At 43.9% G+C, this 15,910-nt stretch overlaps 1 protein-coding gene across 1 annotated transcript in view; it reads right to left on the bottom strand.

The window, feature by feature from the left end:
• Positions 1–15,645, bottom strand: part of IMMP2L (inner mitochondrial membrane peptidase subunit 2) — a 1,132,561-nt gene extending 1,116,916 nt beyond the window's left edge. The window contains exon 1 of the mRNA XM_030217238.1: positions 15,496–15,645. The gene's annotated coding sequence lies outside the window, so the exon portion shown is untranslated. The remainder of the gene's footprint in view (positions 1–15,495) is intronic.
• Positions 15,646–15,910: the final 265 nt, after the last annotated feature.

Here is a 15,910-nt window from a genome sequence, read left to right as displayed (position 1 = left end):
ATTTTTCTTCACCCAACGTGTAATTAGACTCTGGAATTCGTTGCCGGAGAACGTGGTACGGGCGGTTAGCTTGACGGAGTTTAAAAAGGGGTTAGATAGATTCCTAAAGGACAAGTCCATAGACCGCTATTAAATGGACTTGGAAAAATTCCGCATTTTTAGGTATAACTTGTCTGGAATGTTTTTACGTTTGGGGAGCGTGCCAGGTGCCCTTGACCTGGATTGGCCACTGTCGGTGACAGGATGCTGGGCTAGATGGACCTTTGGTCTTTCCCAGTATGGCACTACTTATGTACTTATGTACTTATGGACTCTTTAAACATGCTGCAGTCAGTATCCAAGAGATCGAAAACTGACCAGCCGACAGCAGAAGAAGCCGATCGAACGAAACTTCCAATTTCTACTACAGAATACTGATAGAAGAGATCCGTGTGCTAAAAAAAAATTAACAACCAAACATTATCAAACCACTTTTGATTTGAAAACCTAGTTACAAGCTTTAACTTCTTCCCTTTCGGCTGTTCAGCTTAGAATTGAAACTCTGGAGACACATGCTCATCAATCTGCGCTCAATATGGCACAGATTCAAGACAAAACAGATCTCTGTATCCATAAACTGGAAATGGAGCTTGAAGACCTTTCAAATAGAAATCGTAGGAATAACATAAGAATCATTGGCTTAAAAGAAGGAGCAGAAGGATCAGACATGGTCAGATTTCTAACTACCTGGCTTCCTCAAGTGCTTCATTTATTGTCGGACCCTCAGCTGCAACTTGAGAGGGCACACAGATCCCCATCGCAACTCAAACAAGAAGCCCAACCCACATCCTATAGTGGCAAAGTAGTTACGCTTTCCTCAGACACTACAAATCTTAACTGCTGCTAGAAACTCTACTAATCTCAAATTTGATGGACAGCGTTTTTTGATTGTTCCAGATCTGGCTAAAACTACAGCCAGGAAAAGGAAGGCCTTTCTGGAAATGAGAGCCCGTCTCAAATCTTTAGGCGCCAGATATGGCCTTCAGTATCCTGCCCGCATGACTGTGACCCTGCATAACTCCACAAAATACTATGATTATCCAGAGCAGCTTCAAAACTTCTTAGACCAACTCCAATCTACTGGAATGGACACATAATCGTTTTCATTTTCTATGTATAGTGATCTATATCAAATATAATGTCACAAAAACTGTCATGTCCTTGAGCCCTTGTGCCCAGTCGGAGCACAGAGACGAAGACACGAACCTGCGCTCTGTTGGGCAGCCGAGCAACCCGGATGCTTCACATGTGATGACCACCATTCCCCGAGGGTTGAGCCCCCAGGTGCAGGCAGCCGGCAGGACTTCCGGATGCAGGCAGGGGTCAGACGGCAGCAGCCAGAGAGGAATATGGGTTCAAGCAGTGATCAGAGGCAGGCAGCAGCCAGAGAGTAGTCCGGGTTCAGGCAGTGGTCAGGTCAGGCAGCAGGCAGAGAGTAATCCGGGTTCAGGCAGTGGTCAGGTTAGGCAGCAGGCAGAGAGTAATCTGGGTTCAGGCATGGTCAGGGCAGGCAGCAGGCAGAGAGTAATCCAGGTTCAGGCAGTGGTCAGCAATGAGAAGGTAACAGCTTGAGAATCGATACAGCGCAAACAATCACCTACCGGAGTAGAAGCTGAAGCAACGACGTGGAGTGAAGCTGCTCCTAAAATAGCCCTCCCCCCAATCAGGAAGACAAGAATCAGCTGTCAAGAGAAGTCTCCCGTTGGCCAGTCTGTCGAGGGAGAAGGAGGAGCTGACTGCAGGGCTCCAATCCAGTGGAGCAGGAGGCGGGGCAAAGAGTCCAGCGTTCCCAGGGCTCCCAAGCCACGCTGCCAACCACCCACCTCAACGGAGCTGACCGAGAGAAACTCCCGGCGCCGCAAACCACCCTCCCAGACAGAGCAGGCCGAGCAGATCTCCTGGAGCGCTGGACCTGCAAAGATGGCCGGCGCTCTGCATCGCGGGCGGCAGGACGGAATTCCCAGAGCGCCGGGCCCGCCAAGATGGCCAGCACGCCGTGTTGCGGGAGCGCCCCTCACCAAGGTGAGCAGCGTGACAAAAACTCACTGATCCGCCTATTAACATAGTGACATGGAACGTAAGTGGCTTAAGGCACCCTATTAAAAGGAAAAAGATTCTCATATAACTCAAAAAAATAAAACCACAGATTATTTTTTTATAGGAGACTCACTCTCCAAATACTGTGCAATTCATAAAACCGTGTAATTGGGTCTCTTCCTCAGTTGATTCCCCTGCTCAAGGCAGGAAAAGAGGAGTTTCCATCCTATTTAATAAAAACTGCAACTCATCTATATTAGATCAGCATATAGATCCTGATGGTAGATGGATAATTAAGGTCACTATCAATAATAATGTAATCTTGCTAGTCAATTTATATGCTCCTAATGTTGACTCCCCAGATTTTTTTTCTTGCTTATTTCAAATCATTCAATCTCAAGACCCTATACCCATTATTCTTGCTGGAGATTTTAATATGCCCTAAGACTATCATCTTGACAGATACTTTAAGTCTTCTGCATGAAAAATAAAAATTAAATCTTTTATTAAACAATTTTTTCAACTTAACACTCCCACTTCAATAGACTCTATAACGGTCTGGGAAGCCTTCAAAGCCTCTCTTAGAGGTGAATTTATCTGTTTGGCATCTCACAAGACAAAGATGGAAAAAAAAACAGATTTCAGAATTGGAAACACAAATTAAATCCTTAGAGGATGATTATATAATGTCAGGATATACTCCTCTGCTTACCTCCCTCTACAAGTTGAAATATAAACTAAATAAGCTACTTAGCCTTAAGGCAGGTCAAGAGATCTTTGATATGCATTCTAAATAGTATGCTGAAAAAGACAAAAGCAGCACATTATTGGCAAACTATCTAAAACGAAAAAGGCTTAAAACTCAAATTACTGCTATTAAATTGTCTAACCATACAGTTAGCTTGTCATGAGAGGATACCTCTAAAGCCTTCCTGGACTTTTATTCAAACCTATATAAATCTGAGTCTATAAACACTCATGGTAATATAAACAAATTTCTTTCCTCAACTAAAAGTCCTAAATGGTCAGAAACTGTATAGAATTTCTTAAAAAAAACAAATTTCAGAGAAAGAACTGTACAAAGGCAATCAAAGACTCCCCCCCCGCCCCCCCCCCCCCCAGAAAAACACCAGGACTAGATGGAATCCCAATAGAGTTTTATAAACTTTTCAAAACCGATCTACTGCATATTCTTCTCTCACTATTTACTCGTTAACTCCAGAAAATGTATCCCGTAGTTTATTTCAGAAGCGGTTATTACTGTAATCCCAAAACCTAATACAAGACCCTATGTTAGTTTCATATTATCGCCCTGTTTCCTTGCTAAATGTCGACTTCGAAATTTATGCTAAAAGTATTAGCTAATAGAATCAAACAAAATCATCTCAAAATAATTCACCCCAACCAAGTGGTTTTTATGGCCAAACAGGCTTATCAGTGATAATTCATGCTTGTTTCTTCACATTTACCATTTAGCAAATACCTTAAAAGAACCTTTAGTGGCCTTATCCTTGGACACAGAGAAAGAGTTTGATAGAGTGGAATGGGATTATCTGTTTATTACTTTGGCTGTCCTCTAGAATTTCAGAATAAAATTAAAACTTTATATACTAATCCTATTGCTAGAATTATCGTAAACAACTCATTGTCTAATACCATTTTACTTAAACGTGGTACTAGACAGGGTTGTCCCCTCTCTCCTTATCTCTTTAATATAGCACTAGAACCTCTCCTAATAGCAATAAGGGGTTGTAACTCTATTAAAGGCATTTCATATAAAGGTCTTGAGCTCGTGTTCAGCATGTGCGGATGATGTCTTATTATACCTCTCTGACCCATACGAATCAATTCCTGAACTGTTTAGAGTCATTAATACTTTTTCATGTTTTACAAAATAAATCAACAAAAAGACAGAACTCCTCCCACTAAACTCTTATGCTCATTGTGATATTGCAAACTCTCTTGGTTTGGTTTGGGCTAACCCAAAACTTAAGTATTTAGGAACAGACTTGTATCCCTCTCTGAATGATACAATTCAATGTAACGCTGAATCAATTTTAAATTTTCTCAAGTTGCTATTCACTCCTGGCATCCACTCTTTCTATCCTGGTGGGGGTCATTTGGAAACCATCAAAATGATGATTTCTCCTAAATTAACTACATACTGAGTATGCTCCCATAATCTTCCCGTCTCCTTTTTATTCTCAATTAGACCAAATTATTGAACACTTTTTTGTGGAAAAAGAAGTCTCCCAAAATTGCTATTAGGAAGCTCAAAGGAACTAAAGACTCTGGAGGCTTGCTTTTCCCAGACTTTCTTAACTATCATAAATCCTTTATCTCACAGCAAGGTTGTAACTGGTTCTTTCAGAAAACTGATTATAAACTAACCTGGTTACTATTTGAAGAAATTATGGTACATCCATTTTCTCTTTCATTGTTATTGTCCTCTTCTTCTTTACCTTCTCAGATGACTGATCCTGTATTTTTTGCTACTGTTAAATCACTCCTTGAATTTGATAAGCTACTTACTGAGCCTTTTTCAACATCTCTCCATATGTCATTATGGTATAATCCACTTGTTAGAATCAACAAACTTCCTTTCTTTTGGAACGAATAGATTGATAAGGGACTATGGACTCTTTCAGATATAATTCTCGAAGATAAGTCTCTTCGATCCTTTGCTGAGCTGATGGAAACATTTGCCTTTCCTACTTCTGTATGCTTCAAATGGCTACAGTTGACTCATTCTATTGCTGGTTCCCCTGGATTTAAACAACTGTCCTCTCGACAACCTTCTCTGTTCGACACTGCTCAATCTCTGCTTATAGAAGGTCATGCCGCATCAAAAATCTACAAAATGTTTGCTAAATCAACCTTCAACTTTAATGTAGTGCTACAGGAAATCGGCAAACAGATACTGGACAATCTCTCGATACAACTCAATGGACACATTTTTGGTTGAAGGTCATGAAACCTTTGTCTTCGGCTTCAGTTCTTCAATCTGTGTTCTTTTTATATCACAGGGTTAACTGGACGCCTCGCAAATTAGCAACAGCTCACCTTCTTCCCTTCGACAAGTGTTGGCACTGCTCTCAAAAAACAGGAACTTTACTACACGTGTTATTTGAATGTGAACTCATAAATAACTTTTGGTAATCGATCTGTCTCATAATTCAGAAAATCCTACCGCTAGACTGTGTGCAATCTTCTTCGATAATAATCTACAAGTCGTGCTTTCAGCAGATTAATCTCACAACTTCTCAAGCAAAATTGCTTGATATCTTACTTACACTAGCTCAAAAGCACATTCTACTCAACTGGAAATTGGCGCATTTGCTTAACTTACACTTCTGGTGGACTTCTGTCTTACAGTACCAAAAATTGGAATTCTCTTTGGTTGAGAAGCAATATGCAATTCTTTCTAAAAGGACAATTTGGAAACCATTGGAACAATACTTACAATCTCTTTAAATGACTACATGGTCCACTTTACTTTCAAGAAGTTATAATTTCATTGAATATCTTTTCTTTGCAGGTTATGCACACTGTATTAATACTCCTTCCCCTTTCTCCGTTTTTCACCTATGTTAATGTTCTATTTCCCCTTGTTTGTTCTTTAAAAAAAGTTTACTAAACTATTTGGAAAAAAACGTAAGACAGCATATAAAGGTATTAAAGCATATTACCATATTCACATATTTGAGTCAAATTAAAAAGATTCGCAATCAAAATGAATAGCTTTCAGTATTACATTTTATCCCTTTAAGATCAATTTGTATTTTAAACTGTCTCTAAGATGAAGATTACTTTGCCTAATGCTTATCTGACACCTGAAATTATAGATCCATCACATAACTAAAGATATGAAAAGCCTATATTTGACACACAGTACATCTTGAGCCTGTACATTTCCAAATGTCTTTCCTAGATGCTGTTTCCATGGTAATTCTGATGAAACTATTCCCATTACTCGAATGACTGCTGAAGCAGCCCACTTCAGTCTTTCATTTCAAAATCGTACAGTAAAGTTGGCAGACAGATTGCATGCCATCTGGAAATAATTCATTTAGAACATTCGATTGCATTTACAGGTACACATAGGGAGGGCAATTTTAAAAGTCATTTCCATGAGTAAAACAGTACATTACTTGCAGAAATGGGATTTCATAAAATTGCTCTCTTCATATGCGGGTAAAAGTTCATTTGTGATGCCTTTTTTGTAGGTAGTTTTACGTACTGGAGGAGGAGGAGTCAGCATCCTAAGATAGGATTTGGAATTACATACAAACTTTTAAATTTTCAAAATTATACATGTATTATTAATCACACGGAGGGAAATTCTATAAACAGACGCCTAAGTTTAGGCACTGTTCTATAAAGGAAAGTAGGTACCTATTTTTCTTTATAGAACACTAGCCTAACCAGGTGCATATGTGTGTATATGATTATGTATAAGCACCTAGATTTGGGAGTTACACATGTAACTCAGAGTATTATAGATCTATGCTGATGATGTGCAGCTACTCATACCCATTGAACCAGATCTGCCCTCAGCTTTGAAAATACCAATTTGGATGTTTTTGTGAGAAAAACACCCAAATGCAGATTTATACCACTTTTTTGGATGTTTTTCTCTTGTAAACGAGCCCCATGATGATTTTTTTGAAACATAAAAAACATCTATCCTTTTTCTTTTGAGAATGGCCATTTGCTAGATATTTTTGTGCTCAGTGTGCCTATCTTTTTGGACCGTTTTTGAAGAAAAAAAAATCAGAGGGAAAAATGCACAAAAGCAAGCCATTGGGATATATATGGGGTGGGGGGGGGGGGCAGCATTCTTAGTAGACTGGCCACACAGAAAAGTGAGGCACCCTAGGGGGCATTGCAGTGGACATCACATATTACCCCCTTATATTATATGGTGAGATATGTACCATTACAATAGCCCTTATGGCTCAAGGGGTCACCTATATCTGGGTACAGTAGGTGTATGGTGTACAGTTGGGTACAGTAGTCAGATGTTATGGCCAGGCCTATCGGAGCAGCAAGCAGGTCTCTGGAGTAGCTTAGTGCAGTGCACTGTAGAGAAGGGAACCCAGGCCCATATCCCACTCTAACTGTTACACTTGTGGTCAGTGGCGTAGCCAAGGGTGGGCCCGGATGGGCCCAGGCCCACCCACTTTGGACTCAGACCCACCCAGTAGCAAAATACCTATGATGTGGCTGGCAGGGATTCCCAAGCCTCACCAGCCGAAAATTCCTAACAACTGTCATAAGTACATAAGTATTGCCATACTGAGAAAGACCAAAGGGTCCATCTTCTATACCTTGTAAATAGCAGATCTTCGCCTGCAGCGAGCAGCGACTGATATACTGCTTGCACCAGCCCCACAGCCTTCCCTCTGATGTATTCTCGCCTAAGCGGAAACAGGAATTTGCATCAGAGGGAAGGCTGTGGGGCCAACATGGACAGTGTGTATTAGTTGCTGCTCATTGCCAGTGAAAATCTGCTATTTAAAAGGTATGTGGGAGAGGGGGGATGTTTGAGAGACAAGCCTGTTTATAATCGAACGAGAAAAACGCCCAAGTTCCGACCTAAATCAGGAGATGGACGTTTATCTCACAAAAACGAATAAAGCGGTATAATCGAAAGCCAAACTTGGACGTTTTCAACTGCACTCCGTCGCGGATGCGGACAAAGTTGACGGGGGCGTGTCGGAGGCGTGGTGAAGGCGGAACTGGGGCGTGGTTATCACCCGAACAGAGATGGGCGCCTTTCGCCGATAATGGAAAATAAGTATGCGTTTGTAGCTAGAATTTAGGGCACTTTTCCTGGACCCTGTTTTTTCACGAATAAGGCCCCAAAAAGTGCCCTAAATGACCAGATTACCACCAGAGGGAGTCGGGGATGACCTCCCCTGGCTCCCCCAGTGGTCACTAACCCCCTCCCACCACAAAAAATGATGTTTCACAACTTTTTATTTTCACCCTCAAATGTCATACCCACCTCCTGGCAGCAGTATGCAGGTCCCTGGAGCAGTTGTTAGGGGGTGCAGTGGACGTCAGCAGGTGGACCCAGGCACATCCCCCCCCTACCTGTTACAATTGTGCTGCTTAATGCTAGTCGTCCAACCCCCCCAAACCCACTGTACCCACATGTAGGTGCCCCCCTTCACCCCTTAGGGCTTATAGTAATGGTGTAGACTTGTGGGCAGTGGGTTTTGAGGGGATTTGGGGGGCTCAACACACAAGGGAAGGGTGCTATGCACCTGGGAGCTCTTTTACCTTTTTTTTTTGTTTTTGTAAAAGTGCCCCTAGGGTGCCCGGTTGGTGTCCTGGCATGTGAGGGGGACCAGTGCACTACGAATCCTGGCCCCTCCCACGAACAAATGCCTTGGATTTATTCGTTTTTGAGCTGGGCGCTTTCATTTTCCATTATCGCTGAAAAGCAAAAAACGCCCAGCTCACACATTGTCGAATAAAACATGGACGTTTTTTGCGAAAATACGGTTCGGTCCGCCCCTTCACGGACCCGTTCTCGGAGATAAACGCCCATGGAGATAGGCGTTTCTGTTCGATTATGCCCCTCCATATGGCATGCAGGCAAGAGAGGGAGAGACCAAATCACTTGTGGGACGGGATGGGGTTCTCTTGCCCACCCATCTTGGGCCCAGGCCCACCCACAATTAGGTGTCTGGCTACGCCCCTGCTTGTGGTAGAAAGTGTGAGCCCTCTAAAACCCACCAAAATCAGGGGTCTGTGCTGGGACTGCTGCATTTTAACATATTTATAAATGACCTAGAGATGGGAGTAACTAGTGAGGTAATTAAATTTGCCGATGACACAAAGTTATTCAAAGTTGCTAAATCGCGGGAGGATTGTGAAAAATTACAAGAGGACCTTACAACACTGGGCGACTGGGCATCTAAATGGCAGATGATGTTTAATTTGAGCAAGAGCAAAGTGATGCATGTGGGAAAGAGGAACCCGAATTATAGCTACGTAATGCAAGGTTCCACATTAGGAGTCACAGACCAGAAAGGATCTAGGTGTCATCATTGATGATACCTTGAAACCCTCTGTTCTTTGTTTTATTATGCAGAAAAACATCCATGTTTTGGGACACCCAAATCCAGCTCCCAACATATCACTGACATACCCCCTTGTGATTTGAATGCACTGCAGATGAACTGCATAGAAAAAGTCTTTAAAATGGGTTTCAAAAATAGCGATTTGAACTTTTTTGCAAAAAACGTCCATCTGCCACTTTGTGCCACTTTTTGGATATTTTTACATAAGTACATATGTATTACCATACTGGGAAAGACCAAGGTCCATCAAGCCCAGCATCCTGTTTCCAACAGTGGTCAATGCAGGTCACAAATGCCTGGCAGATCCCAAAAAAGTACAAAACATTTTATACTGCTTATCCCAGAAATAGTGATTTTCCCCCAAGTCCATTTAAAAATGGTCTATAGACTTTTCCTTTAGGAAGCCATCCAAACCTTTTTAAATTCCGCTAAGCTAACCGCCTTTACCACATTCTCTGGCAAAGAATTCCAGAGTTAATTACACGTGAGTGAAGAAAAATCTTCTCTGATTCATTTAAAATGTACTACATTGTAGCTTCATTGCATGCCCCCTAGTCCTTGTATTTTTGGAAAGCGTAAACAGACGCTTCACATCTAGCTGTTCCACTCCACTCATTATTTTATAAACCTCTATCATATCTCCCTCAGCTGCCTTTTCTCCAACCTGAAGAGCCCTAGCCACTTTAGCCTTTCCTCATAGGGAAGTCGTCCCATCCCCTTTATCATTTTCGTCCCCCTTCTCTGCACCTTTCTAATTCCACTATATCTTTTTTGAGATGCGGCGACCAGAATTGAACACAATATTCGAGGTGCGGGTCGCACCATGGAGCATACAAAGGCATTATAACATTTTCATTTTTGTTTTCCATTCCTTCCTAATAATACCTAACATCTATTGCATTCTTAGGCGCAGCCACACTGAGCAGAAGGTTTCAACGATCATCACGATGACACCTAGATCCCTTTCTTGATCTTTGACTCTACGTGGAACCTTGCATGATGTAGCTATAATTCGGGGTTCCTCCTTCCCACATGCATCACTTTGCACTTGCTCACATTAAACGTCATCTGCCATTAGACGCCCAGTCTCCTAGTCTCGTAAGGTCTTCTTGTAATTTTTCACAATCCTCCCGCGATCTAATGATTTTGAATAACTTTGTGTCATCAGCAAATTTAATTACCTCACTAGTTACTCCCATCTCTAGGTCATTTATAAATACGTTAAAAAGCAGCGGTCCCAGCACAGACCCCTGGGGAATCCCATTAACTACCTTTCTCCATTGAGAATACTGACCATTTAATCCTACTCTCTGTTTCTATCTTTTAACCAGTTTTTAATCCACAATAGAACACTACCTCCTATCTCATGACTCTCCAATTTCCTCTGGAGTCTTTCATGAGGTACTTTGTCAAACGCCATCTGAAAATCCAGATACATAATATCAGCTGGTTTACCTTTATTCACATGCTTGTTCACCCCTTCAAAGAAATGTAGTAGATTGGTGAGGCAAGATTCCCTTCACTAAATCCATGTTGACTTTGTCTCATTAATCCATGCTTTTGAATGTGCTCTGTAATTTTGTTCTCAATAATAGTCTCTACCATTTTGCCGGGCACCAACGTCAGACTCACCAGTCTATAATTTCCCGGATCTCCTCTGGAACCTTTTTTGAAAATCGGCGTTACATTGGCCACCCTCCAATCTTCCGGTACCATACTCGATTTTAAGGATAAATTACATATTACTAACAATAGCTCCGCAAGCTCATTTTTCAGTTCTATCAGTACTCTGGGATGAATATCATCCGGTCCAGGAGGTTTACAGAGAACTCATTAAGTTTCTCCGACTCGTCAGTTTCGAATACCATTTCCAGGACCGATATCCCACCCAAATCTTCCTCGGTGAAGACCGAAGCAAAGAATTCATTTTAATCTCTCTGCTATGGCTTTGTCTTCCCTGATCGCCCCTTTTACTCCTCGGTCATCTAGCGGTCCAACCTATTCTTTTGCAGGCTTCCTGCTTTTAATATACCTAAAAAAAATTTTTACTATGTGTTTTTGCCTCCAACATAATCTTTTTTTTCGAAATCCCTCTTAGCCTTCCTTATCAGTGCTTTTCTGTTTCAAAAATGAGCCCCTTTATTTATTAAGTTGATGGAACCGCCACGGAGGTAAATTTAAAAAGAAGAAAAAAAAAAGGAAGTTGGGGGAAGAGAAGAGGGTGGCCAGTAAAGTTGAACAATGGGAGCGGGAGGGCAGGGGAGAAACGACAGCATGGATGCAAAGGGGGGGGGGGAGAAGAGGGCGGGCAGGCTGGGACATGGGAGAGGAGAGGAGCATGGATGTGAGGGGGGTCATGGAAGGGAGAGAGGGGACTTGCTGGAAAAGGTTGAATGGAGTGCAGCAGGGGACAGAGGAGCATGGATGGGCTGGATTGGGATGGCAGGGTCAGGGAGAGAGGGAAATGCTGGAAAGAGATGAATGGAGGGGGCAGGGGACAGAGGAGCATGGATGGGAGGGCAGGGCTCCGGGAGAGAGGGGAATTGCTGGATAGGGATGAATGGAGGGGACAGATGAGCATGGATGGGTATGGATTGGAGGGGCAGGGCCAGGGAGAGAGGGGAATTGCTGGAAAGGATGAATGGAGGCGGCAGGGACAGAGGAGCATGGATGGGTATGGATTAGGAGGGGCAGGGCACGGGAGAGAGAGGAGAATTACTGGAAATGGATGAATGGAGGGGGCAGGGGACAGAGGAGCATGGATGGGCATGGATTGGAGGCAGGACTCAGGAGAGAGGGAAATGCTGGATTAGGGAAAAATGGAGGGCCAGGTGACAGATTAGCATGGATGGGCATGGATTGGAAGGGCAGGACTCAGGAAGAGGGGAATTGCTGGATAGGGATGAATGGAGGGGACAGATGGGCATGGATGGATATGGATTGCAGAGCAGGAAAAATAGAGGGGCCAGGTGACAGATGGGCATGGATGGATATGGATTGCAGGGCAGGGCTCAGGGAGAGAGGGGAATTGCTGGATAGGGATGAATGGAGGGGGCAGGTGACAGAGGAGCATGGATGGGCATGGATTGGGAGGGCAGGGCTCAGGGAGAGGGGAATTGCTGGATAGGGATGAATGGAGGGGACAGATGGGCATGGATGGGCATGGATTGGGAGGGCAGGGCTCAGGGAGAGAGGGGAATTGCTGGAAAGGGATGAATGGAGGGGGCAGGGGACAGAGGAGCATGGATGAATATGGATTGCAGGGCAGGGCTCAGGGAGAGAGGGGAATTGCTGGATAGGGATGAATGGAGGGGGCAGGTGACAGAGGAGCATGGATGGGCATGGATTGGGAGGGCAGGGCTCAGGGAGAAGGGAATTGCTGGATAGGGATGAATGGAGGGGACAGATGGGCATGGATGGATATGGATTGCAGGGCAGGGCTCAGGGAGAGAGGGGAATTGCTGGATAGGGATGAATGGAGGAGACAGGTGACAGATGGGCATGGATTGGGAGGGCAGGGTTCACACTCTCTCTCTCATATACAATGTCTTTCTGACTCTCACTCTCACACACTCTGTCTCACACTGTATCACATTCACTCTCTATGTGCCACACAGTCACTCACACACTCGCTTGGTCTCATACACTCACTCTCACAGAGAATCTGTGTCTCGCACACACTCTCTCTCTCGCCCACACGCACACACTCTCTCTCTCGCCCACACACACACACTCTCTCTCACACTGTGTCTCACATACACACTTGCACACACTCTCATTCTCACACACACACTCTCTCACAAACACACTCACACCCAGACTCACTCTCTCTCACACACACACACACTCACACTTTCACTCTGACTCTCAAACAGCCACTCTCACATACACTCTCCCAAACATACACACTCCGAGGAAAACCTTGCTAGCGCCCGTTTCATTTGTGTCAGAAACGGGCCTTTTTTACTAGTATCTGTATAAATGTAGAACTCAGTGTCCATCGACTGAATCAGCTCAGCTAGTAGCTTGAGGTAGATACTGAACAGAATAGGTGACAGTATCAATCCTTGTGGTACCCCACAGACAGGGTTGTGCCCAGGGTCTCCGGTGCCCCCCTGCAGTTGGCCCCGCCCCCCCCCCCCCCCCCCCCGGAAAACGATCGCTACACTACCCGCCCTCTTCTCCCCAGATCCTTTTCCTTTTTTTTTGTTTAAATTTACCTCTGTCCGGCGGCAGCTTAGCGTTAGTGAGAAGGTGGCGACGCTCCCCTGCCCCAACGTGTCAGTCTTCCCTTTGCTCAGTGGCCCTTCTTCTGACGTCATTTCTGATGTCAGAAGAAGGCGGAACTGAGCGAAGGGAAGACTGACACGTTGGGGCGGGGGAGCGCCGCCTCCTCACTAACGCTACGCTGCCGCTGGACAGAGGTAAATTTAAACAAAAAAAAAGGAAAAGGATCTGGGGAGAAGAGGGCGAGGTAAGCATGGTGCAGCGGGGCGCCCCCCAGAGGATGGCGCCCTCCTGCCATGCTTACCTCGCTTACCATGTTGGCACGGCCCTGCCCACAGATTAATGCCCATGGTGGCGATGAGGTGCTGCCAAACAGTATGGATTGTTGCCTGTCTGATAGATAGGATCTGAGCCAAGCAAGTACTGTTCCACTGATACCTGTTTCTGCCAGTCATGCTAGCATACTTCGTGAGCCATGGAGGGGCATTTTTGAACCGGGCCGGCCATCTCTGAGGGCGCCCATCTCCGAGGGCAGGGCCCACCGTATTTTTGAATGAGATGGCCGGCCATCTTTTGTTTCGATAAGACTTTTGGGGCCGGCCAAATGTTAGAGATGGCTGGCCTCGGTTTTTGCCAATAATGGAAACTGAAGCCGGCCCTCTCAAACCCAGCCAAATCCAAGGCAATTGGTCGTGGGAGGAGCAAGCATTTGTAGGGCACTGGTCCCCCTGACATGCCAGGACACCAACCGGGCACCCTAGGAGGCACTTCTAAAAATAAAAAAAAAACATTAAAATAGCTCCCAGGTGCATAGCTCCCTTACCTAGGGTACTGAGCCCCCCAAATCCCCCCCAAAACCCACTCCCTACAACTCTACACCATTGTCATAGCCCTTATGGGTGAAGGGGGGCACCTACATGTGGGTACAGTGGGTTTTGGGGGGGGGGGGGTTGGAGGGCTCCTATTTACCAACACAAATGTAACAGGTAGGGGGGAATGGGCCTGGGTCCACCTGCCTGAAGTGCATTGCACCCACTAAAAACTGCTCCAGGGACCTGCATACTGCTGTCAGGGATCTGGCAATTTCAAACAATTGTGGTCCCGGAGATCTCCTGCTGAGGACCTAAGCGGATGGAGCGAATCTGTACACGCTGGTTATTCCCTTGACAAAACATTGTATGCGAAACAGACACCTGTCGGGATTACAGCCATACCTGAGAGCATGCAAAGATAAGTTGTATTAACTCAGCTCCTATGTCTCCTACATGTAATAAGTGTAATTTATGGCAATTGTAAAACCTGAATGTAAGAGAGGTATATAGACACGCAAGCCATTTCCGGGACCACAATTGTTTGAAATTGCCTCCGGCATTTGAAAGTGTAAAGAGTGAAGACCACTTGAGTGCTAAGTTGTGAAGAGGTGTGAGTTATAAACGAAGAGTGATATTCAACAAAAAGTTTTTAAAAAATATTAAGTAAATTAGACAAAAGAAGAGATCACTAGTCACAATTACACGTATCACAGTATCACGGATGGTTGGAGGGTGTCGATGATTATAAATTGTCACACTATACAGGCTCACCCGAAGGGTGTTAAAAGCAGTAGCCTAAGTAGTTGGATTGGGACTTCTCCAATACGGATTAGCACCCTGTTCTTTATATTCTACCACTAGCGGACGTTGTGAGTTTTATCCTTACATTGGTAGATTATAGCCATATATAATTTTGACAGTATTTCTAGGATAAGCAGCATAAAATGTATTGTACTGTTTTGGGATCTTGCCAGGTACATGAGACCTGGATTGGCCACTGTTTGAGACAGGATGCTGGGCTTGATGGACCTTCCGTCTGTCCCAGTATGGCAACACTTATATACTTATGTACTTAAGTCATCAGTTCTGAGAGAAAGACCTTTTTAAGTTGTAAATTCAGACCAGGCCTGGGAGATCACAGGCTTTCAGTAATAGAAAATAAATTACTATACTTTGCACTTCTGTGTGAATTTCTTTGGAGACTTAATGTTGAGGGGGCTGATGATGGATTTTAGTTTTAACAGAATCAGAATCTTAAACATAGTTAAAATACAATTTGAACTCACGGATTGTAGTTAAACACTTTGTAGTTTCTGATTCTGATATCCTAGGAAGGTCCAGTTGATGCAGGTGGCTGTAGGTTTTTTCTTTTGTTGTCCAGGAGGAGGGTTAGATGTAAATATAGATCCAGCTCAGAATACAGGATATGAGGGGAGCTGTTTGTAATACAAAGGGAAGATAAATGTTTCCTTTCTCCAGCCAAAATAAATAAAAGAAAGTCTGAAGTAAAACTGAGAAGTGGTGCCTCAACACAGACTGAACAGAAGCCTGTAAAAGTTTGAGTTGTAAATAAATAAAAACTGTATTTTTTAATCTAAGTTGCAGGAGCATGATGTGAACACAGTCCAGCCCAGAAGTGTTCATCTGGTAGCTTCACATGATTCTAACCACAATAGGATTCTAAAATCGAATAGCTTAATT

This window comes from Microcaecilia unicolor, chromosome 10 (assembly GCF_901765095.1).
Source record: "Microcaecilia unicolor chromosome 10, aMicUni1.1, whole genome shotgun sequence".
NCBI lineage: Eukaryota > Metazoa > Chordata > Amphibia > Gymnophiona > Siphonopidae > Microcaecilia > Microcaecilia unicolor.
The sequence above is the reverse complement of the archived record's forward strand: the minus strand, read 5'-3'. Positions and strand labels throughout refer to the sequence as shown.